The sequence below is a fragment of the Nomascus leucogenys genome, chromosome 4 (genome assembly GCF_006542625.1).
Source record: "Nomascus leucogenys isolate Asia chromosome 4, Asia_NLE_v1, whole genome shotgun sequence".
NCBI classification, from domain to species: Eukaryota; Metazoa; Chordata; class Mammalia; order Primates; family Hylobatidae; genus Nomascus; species Nomascus leucogenys.
In genome coordinates this window covers 103568124-103583102 of record NC_044384.1, presented here as the reverse complement: position 1 = coordinate 103583102, position 14979 = coordinate 103568124, and the positions used below count along the sequence as shown (strand labels likewise).

Here is a 14979-nt window from a genome sequence, read left to right as displayed (position 1 = left end):
AGATCACATCATTGCACTTCAGCCTGGGCAACAGAGCGAAACTCCATCTCAAAAAAAAAAAAAAAAAAAAAAAAAGAAAAAGAAAAAGATTTTGGACTCCTACCTCACCTCACACATCATGTATAAAAATTAATTTGAAATTGATTAAAAAAACTAAATATAACAGCTAAAACTATAAAATTATTTAAAGAAACATAAATTACACCTATAATCCCAGCATTTTGGGAGGCAAGGAAAGCTGATCACTTCAGCCCAGGAGTTCGGGATCAGCCTGGACAACATAGTAAGACCACATCTCGGCCGGGCGCAGTGGCTCATGCCTGTAATCTTAGAACTTTGGGAGCCCGAGGTGGGCAGATCACGAGGAGATCGAGACCATTCTGGCTAACATGGTGAAACTTCATCTCTACTACAAATACAAAAAAAAAATTAGCTGGGCATGGTGGTGGGCACCTGTAGTCCCAGCTACTTGGGAGGCTGAGGCAGGAGAATGGCATGAACCTGGGAGGCAGAGCTTACAATGAGCAGCGATAGTGCCACTGCACTCCAGCCTGGACAAAAGACAGAGACCCTGTCTCAGAAAGAAGAACGAATGAACAAAAGAACGAACGAATGAACAAAGAAAAGAAAGAGAAATCTTGATCACCTTAAATTTGGCAACCGTTTCTTAGATGTGACACCTATAGCACAAGCAACCAAGAAAAAACTAGATAAACTGGACTTCATCAAAATTTAAAACTTTTGTGTTTCAAAAGATACTTACTATCAGCCAGGCATAGTGGCTCACACCTGTAATCCTAGCACTTTGGGAGGCCAAGCAAAAGGATTGCTTCAGCCCAAGAGTTCACTGGGCAACATAAGGAGACCCCATCTCTAATTAAAATTGTTTTTTTAAATTATCCAGGTGTGGTGGCACACACCTACAATGCCAGCTATCCAGAAGGCTGAGGTGGAAGAATCACCTGAGCCCTGGAGGTCAGGGCTGCAGTGAATCACGATCGCACCACTGCACTCCAGCCTGAGTGACAGAGCAAGATCTTGTCTCAAAAAAGAAAAGAAAGCCAGGTGCAGTGGCTCACGCCTGTAATCCCAGCACTTTGGGAGGCCAAGGCGGGCAGATCACCTGAGGTTGGGAGTTCGAGACCAGCCTGACCAACATGAAGAAACCCCGCCTCTACTAAAAATACAAAATTAGCCAGGCGTGGTGGTGCATGCCTGTAATCCCAGCTACTCGAGAGGCTGAGGCAGGAGAATCGAATCACTTGAACCTGGGAGGTGGAGGCTGCCATGAGCCGAGATTGTGCCATTGCACTCCAGCCTGGGCAACAAGAACAAAACTCAGTCTCAAAAAAAGAAAAAAAAAAAAAAAAAGAAAGAAAAAAAAAAAATAATTTTCTGGTTTTAATTTTTTTTTTTTTTTATAGAGACAGGGTGTCACCATATTGCCTGCCCCAGGCTGGTCTTGAATTGCTGGGCTCAAGCAGTCCACCCTCCTCAGCCTCCCAAAGTGCTAGGATTACAGGCGTGAGCTACCACGCCTGGCGAGAAATAATTTTTTAAAAGGTTAAACATAATTAACATATAACCAAGCAATTCTCCTTCTAGGTATTTACACAAAAATAAATGTCCATACAAAAACATATCTGAATCTTCACAGAGCATTATTCATAATAGCTAAAAAATGCAACCCAAATGTTCATCAATGGATGAATGCATAAACAAAATGCAGTATATCCATGCAATGTAATATTATTCAGCCATAAAAATGAATGAAATGATACATGCTACAACATGGATGAACCTAAAAGCATTATGCTAAATGAAAGAAGCCAAACACAGAAAGGCCATTTATTGTATGATTCCATTTATATGGAATGTCCAGAATAGAGACAGGAAGATGATTAGTGGTTGCCAGAGGCTGGGTGAATGAAGGGAATGGAAGAGACCGCTAATGGGTATGAGGTTTCTTTTGGGGGTAAAGAAAATGTTCTAGACTTAGATAATGGTGGTAGTTGCACAATATTGTGAATACACCAAAAACCACTGAATTCTATGATTTTGTTTTGTTTTGTTTTGACAGGGTCTTGCTCTGTGGCCCAGGCTAGAGTGCATGATCATGGCTCACTGCAATCTCAAATTCTTTGGCTCAAGTGAATGATCCTCCCACCTCAGCCTCCCAAGAGTCTGGGACTACAGGTGTGCACCACCATGCCTGGCTAATTTTTTTTTTTTTTTTTTGTAGAGACAGGGTTGCCATGCTATGTTGCCCATGCTGGTCTCAAACTCCTGGGCTCAAGAAATCCTCCCACCTCAGCCTCCCAAAGTGCTGGGATTACAGGCATGAGCTACCATGCCTACCCCAAATTGTATGCTTTAAAATGGTGAGTTTTATGATATGTGAATTATGTATCAACTTTTTAAAATGTGGAATGACATATGCCCAAAGATGTATATTGGGGAAAACACCAAAGAAGAGTAGGGTACAAAGGGGCCATGAACGACCTTCTAAAGGTGAAACTTGAGCTGATATGCAGAGAACTAAGCCTGTAAATCTGCCTTATCCCCCACTTTCTCTGCTCCCAATCCTTCCTAAACTCAGAAATCACTTGTCACCCAAAGCAACACACTCACTGCCCAAATACAAATTATTTCAATAAAAATACGTTCTTCCCATAAGAAAATGACTGAGAGCTCTCCAGAGTCCTACTAGTGGATTTCTATTCCTAAAAGAGAAAGTGGGCTAACCCAAGTGAATTATATGCTGAGCATCCCAAATCCAAAAATCTCAAACCTGGGCTGGGTGTAGTGGCTCATGCATGAAATCCCCAGCATGTTAGGAGGCTGAGGTGAAAAGATCGCTTGAGCCTAGGAGTTTGAGACCAGCCTGGGCAACATGGTGAAACGCTGTCTCCACAAACAATACAAAAATTAGCTGGGCATGGTGGCACGTGCCTGTAAGCCCAGCTACTCAAGAGGCTGAGGCAGGAGGATCACCTGAGCCAAGAAGTTCAAGGCTGAAGTGAGCTGTGATTATGCCACTAAACTCTGGCAACAGACTGAGACCCTGTCTCAAAAAACACACAAAAATCCAAAATCTGAAATGCTCCAAAATCTAAAACTTTTTGATGTCAAAAGAAATGCTCACTAGAGAGCATTTTGGAATATCTGTATACTACAGATACTTTTGGATTCCAAAATCCAAAAAATCCAAAATATGAACAATTCTGGTCTCATATTTCAAATAATGGATACTCAACCTATACCTGATTAAGAATTTCAAGGCTGAAGCTGGGTGCGGCAGCTCACGTCTATAATCTCAGCACTTTGGCAGGCCAAGGTGGGTGGATCACTTGAGGTCAGGAGTTCGAGACCAGCCTGGTCAATATGGCAAAAACCCCATCTCCACTAAAAATACAAAAATTAGCTGGGGCCTGGTGGTGTGCACCTGTACTCCCAGCTACTTGGGAGGCTGAGGCGGGAGGATCACTTGAACCCAGGAGGCAGAGGCTGCAGTGAGCCAAGATCACACCACTGCATTCCAGCCTGGGCGACACAGCAAGACTCCATCTCAAAAAGAAAAAAAAGGCCGGGCGCAGTGGCTCACGCCTGTAATCTCAGCACTTTGGGAGGCCGAGGCGGGCGGATCAAGAGGTCAGGAGATCGAGACCATAGTGGCTAACACAGTGAAACACCGTCTCTACTAAAAATACAAAAAATTAGCGGGCGCGGTGGCGGGCGCCTGTAGTCCCAGCTACTCGGGAGGCTAGGGCAGGAGAATGGCGTGAACCCGGGAGGTGGAGCTTGCAGTGAGCCGAGATAGTGCCACTGCACTCCGGCCTGGGCAAAAGAGCGAGACTCCATCTCAAAAAAAAAAAAAATCTATAACTAAATTTGTTGTAACTTTGTCTTCTGACAATAAAAGGCATAGAAAGCACATTTCATGAGAGGTAGCTGGGGGAAAAGCCACTAGTGTGGAAAAGAAAAAGGTGAGACAAAATAACTGTCATTGAACAGGTGCAAAGTTGAGATTAGAGCTACAAGGAATAACTGTAGACAGAAAAATTAGGACCACTGAAGAGAAACTGCACAGAGGCAGATCTATAATCATTATCAGGAAAATCTTTCTAAAATGACAAATCTGCAAACCTGGAATTGGTAGCAACCAGCTGTGAAGTCCTTATCTTGGGAAATACCTGCATAGAGAACTGGAGGAATCACCTATTATGTGAAACATTTGTCTAGATTATCTCTAAATCTCTTCTATGATTCTACGAGGAGGAAGAAGTCCAGAAAAAGAATTGTTTTTGCTCTCAATACTGCTAAAAGTACTTTTTTTTAAAAAAAGCTAAATACCAGGAACTTCTTTAATTAAAAGGAACAATCCCATCAAGAAGACAAAGGTTGATTTGTTAGTCAAGATAATGAGACTGCTTTTCTTAGGATCAAGTATAGCAGTGGGAGTGAGAATAGGTCATTTGGCCAGGCACAGTGGCTCACACCTATAATCCCAGAACTTTGGGAGGCTGAGGTAGGAGGACTGCTTGAGGCCAGGAATTCAAGACCAGCCTGAGCAACATAGCAAGACTCTGTCTCTTAAAAAATAAATAAATAGGCCGGGTGCGGTGGCTCACGCCTGTAATCCCAGCACTTTGGGAGGCTGAGGCGGGCGGATCACGAGGTCGGGAGATCGAGACCATCCTGGCTAACATGGGGAAACCCTGTCTCTACTAAAAATACAAAAAATTAGCCGGGCGTGGTGGCAGGCGCCTGTAGTCCCAGCTACTCAGGAGGCTGAGGCAGGAGAATGGTGTGAACCCCGGAGGCACACCTTGCAGTGAGCCGAGATTGAGCCACTGAACTCTAGCCTGGGAGACAGCAAGACTCCATCTCAAAATAAATAAATAAATAAATAAATAAATAAATCTTCAATTCTAGATACAATCACTCACTTTCTGTTTGGCCAAGGGTAAATGATTTCATCTCTCTACCTGAGCTAAAAAACAGTAATTTAAAATACCAATATAATAGGAGTATAATTTAAAGTAGTTAACAACTGCAAAATGCTTTGGAAATTTACTTTATATGACAATTAAGACTGTATTTTTTTACTTCATATATATATTAGAGTTGAAAAAATTAGCATGTATTATTCATTAAATCAGCCAAATTTCTCACTTTCAGAGAAAGAAGCAAGGAAGAGAATGCTAGAATGAACTCTGTGGTGCTGGATCAGCATCAGAGATATCAGTATAAACTCATGTTTATATTTATATACAGACAGATACAGAAGTAAACAAAGATATGTGTGGGTCAGTATATATATATATTACTTCCTAACTATCCCCTGAGAGGGCCTAGAAGCAGTGATACCCTAGCAGTGATGAGTACATCAAGCTCATTTAGAAACCAGATAGTGGTTTCTAAATACTCTTCTCCAACAGAAGGAACCAGGACACCTTGGAGAAATGGCTGATTTTAGGGTTGGGGCAGGTAAAGTATAAGATGAGACTGGGGCATCTTACAGTGCCAGAAAGCACAAAAGTGCTAAAAGACAAAGAAAGGTAGGGAAAGGTATTTCAAAAGAACATAGGTGCCAATGTTAAAATGGCCAAAGCTGGAACAACTTGAACAACAAAATATACTACTGGATTATAAGCAAAGAAAAAAATATTCATGGGTCCATGTTGATATAAATGATTTAATAAATAAATGGGGGAAGCATAAATCTTCCTTACAAAAGGATTCCAAATCATAAAAGTAGAAAGAATTAGAAAAATGGAAAACCAACAGAATAACATAATCAATGCTGCCACAGGCAAGATTCACTAATGAATGCTAAAATAAGTAGAGGAAATTTTTAAGGAGAAATCAGATCTCTGTATAACCTCACAGTTATCTTCCCCAAAATATTAACTAATTACTTTAGGAATTTTAAGATGCCCACAAATTCTTTGATACTCCTCCCTTCAGGGGTTGGAGCTTAATTCCCTTCTCCCGGAGTATGGATATGACTTGGTGACTCATTTCTAGGTTCTAGCAAGTAAAACTAAAAAGCAGAAAAATAGTCACTTTACAGTACAGAACATTAATCAAGTTATCAAAGTTAACAAGGCACAGTGGCTCATGCCTGCAATCCTAGCATTTTCAGAGGATGAACCAGGTGGACTGCATGAGGCCAGGAGTTCAAGACCAGCCTGGGCAACATGGCAAAACCCCGCCTTTACTAAAAATACAAAAATCAGGCGTGGTGGCACGTGCCTGTAGTCCCAGCTACTTGGGAGGCTAAGGCACAAAAATCACTTGAATTGAGTAGGCAGAGGTTGCCATGAGCCAAGATCATGCTACTGCACTCCAGCCTGGGCAACAGAGCAAGACTTTGTCTCAAAAAAAAAAAAAAGGTTAATCAGCAACGAGTCGGGCCGGGCACGGTGGCTCACGCTTGTAATCCCAGCAATTTGGGAGGCCGAGGCGGGCGGATCACGAGGTCAGGAGATCGAGACCACGGTGAAACCCTGTCTCTACTAAAAATACAAAAAAAATTAGCCGGGCGTGGTGGCAGGTGCCTGTAGTCCCAGCTACTCGGAGAGGCTGAGGCAGGAGAATGGCATGAACCCGGGAGGCGGAGCTTGCAGTGAGCCGAGATCGCGCCACTGCACTCCAGCCTGGGTGACAGAGCGAGACTCTGTCTCAAAAAAAAAAAAATAAATAAAAAATAAAAAAAAATAAACAAATAAAATTAAATTAAAAAATAAAATAAAAAAAATCAGCAACAAGTCATGTTGGTATCAGGTATCCCCAGATATGATGTGACGAGAAGGGTAAACCATCTCTATGGTATTTTTCCCCAAAATGTATAACCTCAGGCTAATCATGAGAAAGCATCAGAAAACCCAAAATGAGAACCATTTTACGAATGCATGACCACTCATCTTTAAAGGTGTCAAGGAAAGATAGCGAAGGAGAGACGAAGAAACTGTCACCTATTGGAAGAAACTAAAGAATGGTGACATCTAAATGCAACGTGGTATCCTGGAATGGATCCTGTAACAGGAAAAGGACATCAGTGGAAAACACAGGAAAATCAGAGGAAAGTCTGTAGTTTGGTCAATAATATTCCACTAATGCTAATTTCTTAATTTTGATAAGGGTATCAGGTTATATAAAATGTTAATGCTAAGAGAAATGGAATGAATATAGAATGTATATAGAAAGTCTGTACTACCTTTACAACTCTTCTGTAAATCTAAAATTATTTAAAATGAGTTTTAAACTATTTTCCATATAAAAAGAAGTGAGGAAAGTTATAAATAAAAAAAAAATTTTTTTTGAGACAGTCTCGCTGTAGCCCAGGCTGGAGTGCAATGGTGCAGTCTCAGCTCACTGCAACCTCCGCCTCCCGGGTTCAAGTGATTCTCCTGCCTCAGCTTCCCGAGTAGCTGGGATTACAGGCGCCCACCACCACGCCCAGCTAATTTTTGTATTTTTAGTAGAGACAGGGTTTCACCATGTTGGCCAGGCTGGTCTCGAACTCCTGACCTCTTGATCTGCCCACCTTAGCCTCCCAAAGTGCTGGGATTACAGGCATGAGCCACCGCACCCAGCATAAATTTTTAAAAGATATTTAAATATATGCAAACTAATAAAATATGTTTACAGTAAGATTAACTTTTTTTTTTTGAGATGGAGTTCCACTCTTGTTGCCCAGGCTGGGGTGTAGTGGCGTGATCTTGGCTCCCTGCAAACTGTGCCTCCCAGATTCAAGCGATTCTCCTGTCTCAGCCTCGTGAGTAGCTGGGATTACAGGCGTTTGCCACCATGCCAGCTAATTTTTGTATTTTAGTAGAGACAGGGTTTCACCATGTTGGCCAGGCTGGTCTCGAACTCCTGACCTCAAGTGATCCTCCTGCCTCGGCCTCCCAAAGTGCTGGGATTATAGGCATGAGCCATCATGCCCAAGCCAAGAAGATTAACTTTTTTAACCTATAAAGAATCACAATAGCCGGTTGCAGTGGGACTGCCTGTAATCCCAGCTACTCAGGAGGCTGAGGCAGGAGAATTGCTTGAACCCGGGAGGTGGAGGTTGCGGTGAGCTGAGATCGCGTCACTGCACTCCAGCCTGGGAATACAGCGAGACTCAGTCTCAAAAAAAAAAAAAAAAAAAAAAAAAAAAGAATAAGAACAAGAATCACAAAAGTTAGCCAGGTGTGATGGTGCACATACACAGTCTGAACTACTGGGGAGGCTGAGGCAGGAGGATCACTTGAGGCCAGAAGTTCAAGGCTGCAGTGAGCCATGATCTCTCCCAGCACTGACAGAACAAGACCCCGTCTCTAAAAAAAAAAGGAAAAAGAATCACAAAAGTAATTGTGTTGACTTGACTTTCAAGCTTAAAATGTTAATGACATCCAAAATAGTTCACCATAAGGTCTGCATTGAAAGACTGGCCTAGGAGCTCTAAAATGGTAGATGAGTATGATGAATATGATCCCCTATATATATCAGTGTGCTTTATTACCCCTTTTTTTTTTGCAGGGGTGAGCAGGTCTGGCTCTTTCAGCAAGGCTGAAGTGCAGTGGCACAATCATAGCACTGGAGCCTTGAACTCCTGGGCTTCAGTGATCCTCCCACCCCAGCCTCCAGAGTAGCTGGGACTATAGACACATGCCACCACACCTACCTAAGTTTGTTATTGTTGTTTTTGTTGTTTTGCTGTACACTAAAATTATCTGGGGACCAACTAAGTTGCTTTTGTTTTTTTTTTTAATGGAGACAGGGTCTCACTATGTTATCCAGGCTGGTATCAAACTTCTGGCCTCAAGCAATCCTCCGCCTCAGGCTCCCAAAGTGCTGGAATTACAGGCATGAGCCACCGAGCCCTATGATCCTCCTTCTTAACCTTAATTGTTCTCAACCCACTCACTCCTAGCAGTAAGTCTACAATAACCTGGTTCTAAAAGTGCTGTTTAGAAAGACAAAGTGAAATCAGTGATATTTACTTGGTTTCCTTTTCAAATTGACTATATACATGAACTGCCAAGATGCCTTCCACTGGGTCAAAATGTTCTCTCAGATTTTCTCACATCTTAAGGAAATCTAAAAGCTACATAGCAACTACTCACGCTTAATCTTTAAAAAACAAAAAAAAGCAAAGTGATTCCAAAAATTTTAACTGTCAAGAGCAAAAGTTTACAGAGCCAAAGGATTGATCACCAAATTCAGAAACAAGATTAGGAAGAACAAGACACTATGAGATCAGGAAGAACCTACTCTCTGACTAAAGCCAAGCCGCCTATATGTAAGAAAATCCAGGTGCTTCCTTCACTGTCAGCAAACAACGGAAAATGACTTTTTAATAGGTAATATAAATGTATTTGTAAATTTGAAAATTTTAACAAAGGGATGCTGGAATGACAAATATTTGAAGAGACTACTTAAAAAACAAGTGAGACAGAGTAGGAAAATGTGTTAAGACATCCTCCAGTACTGTATGTGTGTTTTTACATTGGGGAAAGGGAGACTCACTAGACTTTTGTTCCTTGATTAAAATACCCGTAAAGCCAGGCATGATGGCTCACACCTGTAATCCCAACACTCTGGGAGGCCAAGGCAGGTGGATCATCTGAGGTCAGGAGTTCAAGACCAGCCTGGCCAAAATGTTGAAACGCCATCTTTACTAAAAATTCGAAAATTAGCCAGGCGCGGTGGCTCACGCCTGTAATCTCAGGACTTTGGGAGGCCGAGGCAGGCGGAACATGAGGTCAGGAGATAGAGACCACCCTAACACAGTGAAACCGTCTCTATTAAAAATACAAAAAAGTAGCCAGGCATGGTGGCACGTGCCTGTAGTTTCAGCTACTCGGGAGGCTGAGGCAGGAGAATCACTTGAACCCAGGAGGCGGAGGTTGCTGTGAGCCGAGATCGCACCACTGCACTCCAGCCTGGGTGACAGAGTAAGACTCCATCTCAAAAATATATATATATATATGTCTGTGTGTGTATATATATATATATATATGTATGTGTATATATGTGTGTGTATATATATGTATGTGTATATATGTGTGTATATATATGTATGTGTATATATGTGTGTATATATGTATGTATATATGTATATATATGTATATTTGTATGTATATGTGTGTGTGTGTGTGTGTGTGCGTGTATATATACACACACAAATTAGCCAGGCGTGGTGGTGGGTGCCTATAATCCCAGCTATTCAGGAAGCTGAGGCAGGAGAATCGCTTGAACCCGGGAGGCAGAGGTTGCAGTGAGCCAAGATCATGCCACCGCACTCCAGCCTGGATGACACAGCAAGACTCCATCTCAAAAAATAAAATAGAATAAAAATAAGTGGCTGGGCATGGTGGCCTGCACCTGTAATCCCAGCACTTTGGGAGACCAAAGCAGGCGGATCACTTGAGGTCAGGAGTTTGAGACCAGTCTGGCCAACGTGGCGAAACCCCGTCTCTACTAAAAATACAAAAATCAGCCAGGTGTGGTGGCACATGCCTGTAATCCCAGCTACTCGGGAGGCTGTGGCAGGAGAACTGCTTGAACTCAGGAGGTGGAGGCTGCAGTGAGCCGAGATACTGCCACTGTCCAGCCTGGGTGACAGAGCAAGACTCTGTCTCAAAAATAAATAAATAAAATTTAAATTTAAAAAATACCCACTAAGAATATCCAGTGCCTTTCCAATTCCATAATCAACTACCTTTTTATTACTGATTAGGCAGCCCAGAACAATGGAGGTGTCCCGGTCGGTGGATAATTAAATCCAATTGTGCACATGGCACTTAATACTTGCAACATGCATTAACTGTTATCTGGTTTATCAGTCTCTGGTGAGTTTGTTTACTTTGCATGAATAAATTCTCAAGCACTTGAATCATCCCAATGTAAACCAAAATTCTGAAGTTCTGAACTACTACGTGGGGGTTGGAGAGACCTTGGTTTGGCTGGATACCATTTTTGCCACTTAACTATCTGTGTGACCTCTTATTCCCATCAGTCTCAATTTCCTCATCTGTTAATAAATACAGCTAGTGCCTGGGAGATGGCAAGTGCTCAAAAAGTGACAGCTTTATTATTTTGAAGCTAAATTTAAAAGGAAGTATGTAACTGAGGTGAAAACATTTCACTGAGGTGAAAAGTAGTAGTACAGATCAGCAAACTACGTCAATTTAAAAGACACAGCCTGAAGAGAGATGTCCCAATCTATGGAGCTGACAAAAGCAAAGTTTAAAAGTTGCAAGTACACACTGCACAGTACAGATGGGAGTCTCCTGCTTAGCAACTTTAATGTTGTCTACCAAACACCCAGCTTGTAATAGAGCATGACAACTGTTCACTCTAAATCCATGTGCTCAGCTTGGATTCAGGATTGATTTATAAAAATAGCTGCTGGTGGTGCTCTTTGAATCTCTGCGCTGATGACTGGGCAGTGTTACCCTAAAGGCCTAGAGCAGCTGTATTCCCTCACCACACCCATTCTCTGTCTACCCAGCCAAGCTGACGGCACCCTGCCCCCGCCCCCCATCTCTACAGCATACTATTCTCCCTCCTCCTGGGCTGAGTGAGCAAATTACAAGCACAAATATCCCCTGATGCAATGCCACAACCATCCCTGGGAAAGAGCAGAGGCAGTTGCCAAAAGCACAGCAGCAGGGAAACGGGCGGGGGTGGGGGGGCAGGAGACGCGCGCGCGCACACACACACGCACACAAGAGCGCGCGCGCGCGCGCGCACACACACACACACACACACACACACACACACTGCAAGAAACACTGCAATGCTATGCAGCCAGGGAGAGAGAATCGAGAGGCCCTGGGGAGCAATACTGTAACAGGACCAGAGAAGGCAAAGGAGAAAAGGGGGTTTCCAGTAGAAAGCTGGGTAACACTAACCTTCCCGAGGAACACGTATTTCATCCGAGTTTGGGTCCTAAAGCACAAACCTAAAGGTAATCAATCACTGCCTCTTCCCCAAAGCAGCAAATGCATTTAATTTACCCGTTCCTGGAAGTCAGCAAAACTCTCACAACTCCTCCACAGGACAATTTCACCAAAGGGATCTAACTCACACCGGCGGAGAACTTGTTCCATGTGCTAAATCACAATCTGTTCTGGGTAATGCTTCCAACTGCCCCTCCTAGTCCCTGTATCCTCCCCACCCCCACCCTAACGCGACCCCTTCGCACTCCCACTGCCAGACACACGCTTTAGTCCCCACACAGTGCCGGGGCCTTTGCAAGGGGGAAGAGCCCCGCCTAGGGCCCGGTTCTCCAGACCACCCCTCAGCCCCACCCATAACCCCTGACTGGACATACTAAGGCTCACCTCAGCCTCACATCAACTGACCCCCATAAAGCCTCAGAAAACGACCCCTGAGTTCTCCTACACCTCCGAACCCCACCCAGGGCCCCAAACTGCGGCCGACCCTCGCTCCGCGTCTCAGCCCCATCCAGAGCCCAAGGCATGTCGCTCGGCCCCACCGCCCCGACCCTCAAAGCTGGACCTCTCAGACCCCTCACTCCAAGGACCCCCCTAGATCGCGCCTCAAAGACTCCGAAGGTCACGGCCGCCGGCCCCCCGCCTGGCCCCCTCCCTCGGACGCCCCCGCTTCTCGCAGGCCGGCGGCCACCGCCCTTCCACGCCTCGGGCGGGCCCCGTGGGGTACCCGGCTGCCGCGGGACAAGGCTCGGGCAGCCCCGGGACAGTGAGGAGGCCGCCCCTCCAATCGGACCCGCCTGCGGCTGCACCTACCCGCCGCCGCCGAGACGGAGCTGGAGCAGAAGGGAGCCAGGAGAGCGCCGGGAAGAGCCGTGAGGAGCTGGGAGACGTCGGGAGGAGCCGGGAGCCAGCGAGCTAGCCGGAGGGGCGGGGCGCAGGGAGGCGGCCGCTTCCTCGTCGCCTCTTGAGGGCGGGCGCAAGGGAGGGACGCCGCCACCGCCTACCAGGCGGGCGCCGCAGCTCCGGCCAATAAGCGTGACCAGGGGGAGGGCGGAGAGCTGTGGCGGACCAATGGGTGCTGGCCCTGCCGCCACGACCTCTCTGCAGAGCTGCGCGAGCCGCGGGCCGTTAGGGCGAGGTGTGTCTGGGTACTGTAGCCTCCTGCCTGCGGCCTGCGGCCTGCGAATGCCGAAGCGGACGGCAGTCCGATCGACTGCCTCCGCTGTTCTGTGATGGCCGTCGCTCTCTCTCAGAGTTTGGGCGCCTGGAGCGAGGAGAGTGCGACAGTCGGCGCACACGCGGACCGGGCCACCAGCGGGTGGGGCCTGTGGGCTCTGTGATGTAACCTGGGAGGGGCGCGGGGCGGGGCCTAGGTCGCGGGCCAGCTGAGCTCTGGAACGAACTCTTAGTGGAGCGGGAGGACGCCACAGGTCCTCGGCGGGGCTCCGCTTCCGCGAGCCGCATGTGGCTGGTGAGCTCTGAAACGTGGCTGGCCTAAGTTGAGATGTGCTGTTAAGTGTACAATACACACCAAATTTCCAAGACTTAGTACCGAAAAAAAAAACTCATTTATAATTTTTAAATGGTTACAAGTGGGATAATTAATTATAACAAAATTGATGACAGTTGGGGTATATTTGGTTAAATAAGAAATATTGAGGCCGGCCGCGGTGGCTCACGCCTGTAATCCCAGCACTCTGGGAGGCCCAGGCGGGTGGATCACTTGAGGTCAGGAGTTCGAGACCACCCTTACCAACATGGTGAAACCTCGTCACTACTAAAAATACAAAAATCAGCCGGGCGTAGTGGCAAGTGCCTGTAATCCCAGCTACTTGGGAGGCTGAGGCAGGAGAATTGCTTGAACCCGGGAGGCGGAGGTTGCGGTGAGCTGAGATCGCACCACTGCGCTCCAGCCTGGGCAACAGAGTGAGACCCTGTCAAATAAAAAAAAAAATAGGTTTCCTTTTCTGGTGAAATTAACATTACTTCATTCCAAAGCCCCAGATTTTGTGGAATCCTTAATTTACTGTTGTAGGAAAACACACAGGTGGGAGCTTTAAAGTTACTTTGATCATTCTTCCTGCTGCCTGGAGTAGCCAGCATATTCCTGTCCCAGACTTCAGGAATAGAATTGGCTTTGAGCTCCTTTGTAGTTAGATGGCTAGGAAAACTCAAAAGTGTTGGAATCTTCCATTCCTTCTGTAAACCAAGAAGTATCTGAGACAGGTCTCAATTGATTTAGAAATTTATTTTGCCAAGGTTAAGGACATTCCCGAAAGGAAAAAACACAATCACAGAAACAGTCTGTGGTCTCTGCCTTTCTCCAAAGATGAATTTGAGGGATTCAGTATTTAAAGGGGAAAAGTGAGCTGGAGGGAAAATAGGGAGGGAACAAGAGAAAAGGAGCAGGTAGGGGAATAGTCAGTTGTGTATTATGTCAAGTATGTCTGCTTAGGAATGAAAGGCAGCTTGTGCATGACTCAGCTTTCAACTTAATTTTTTCCTTTTGGAATAGTGAATTGGGGTCCAAAGTTTTTTTTTTTTTTTTTTTGAGACGGAGTCTTGCTCTGTCGCCCGGGGTGGAGTGCAGTGGCATGATCTCGGCTCACTGCAACCTCCGCCGCCCGGGTTCAAGCAATTCTCCTGCCTCAGCCTCCCGAGTAGCTGGGACTACAGGCGCACGCTCCCACGCCCAGCTAATTTTTTGTATTTTAGTAGAGACATGTCACCGTGTTGCCCAGGCTGTTCTCGAACTCCTGAACTCAGGCAATCCGCCTGTCTCGGCTTCCCAAAGTGCTGCGATAACAGGCGTGAGCCAGCACGCCTGGCCCGAAGTGTTTCTTTGTTTATTTTATTTTTTTTTTTTTGAGACAGAGTCTCCCTTTGTTGCCCAGGCTGGAGTGCAGTGGCATGATCTAAGCTCACTGCAACCTCCGCCTCCCAGGTTCGAGCAGTTCTCTGCCTCAGCCTCCCAAGTAGCTGGGATTACAGGCGCCTGCCACCACGCCTGGCTAATTTTTGT

The 14979-nt window shown here is 45.5% G+C and overlaps 1 protein-coding gene across 13 annotated transcripts in view; it reads right to left on the bottom strand.

Annotated features, from left to right (window-relative positions):
• The window catches only part of MAP4 (microtubule associated protein 4), a 238383-nt gene extending 225112 nt beyond the window's left edge, over nt 1–13271 (bottom strand). For all 13 annotated transcript variants that reach the window (XM_030811887.1, XM_030811889.1, XM_030811892.1 and 10 more), the window contains exon 1: nt 12771–13271. The gene's annotated coding sequence lies outside the window, so the exon portion shown is untranslated. The remainder of the gene's footprint in view (nt 1–12770) is intronic.
• Nucleotides 13272–14979: the final 1708 nt, after the last annotated feature.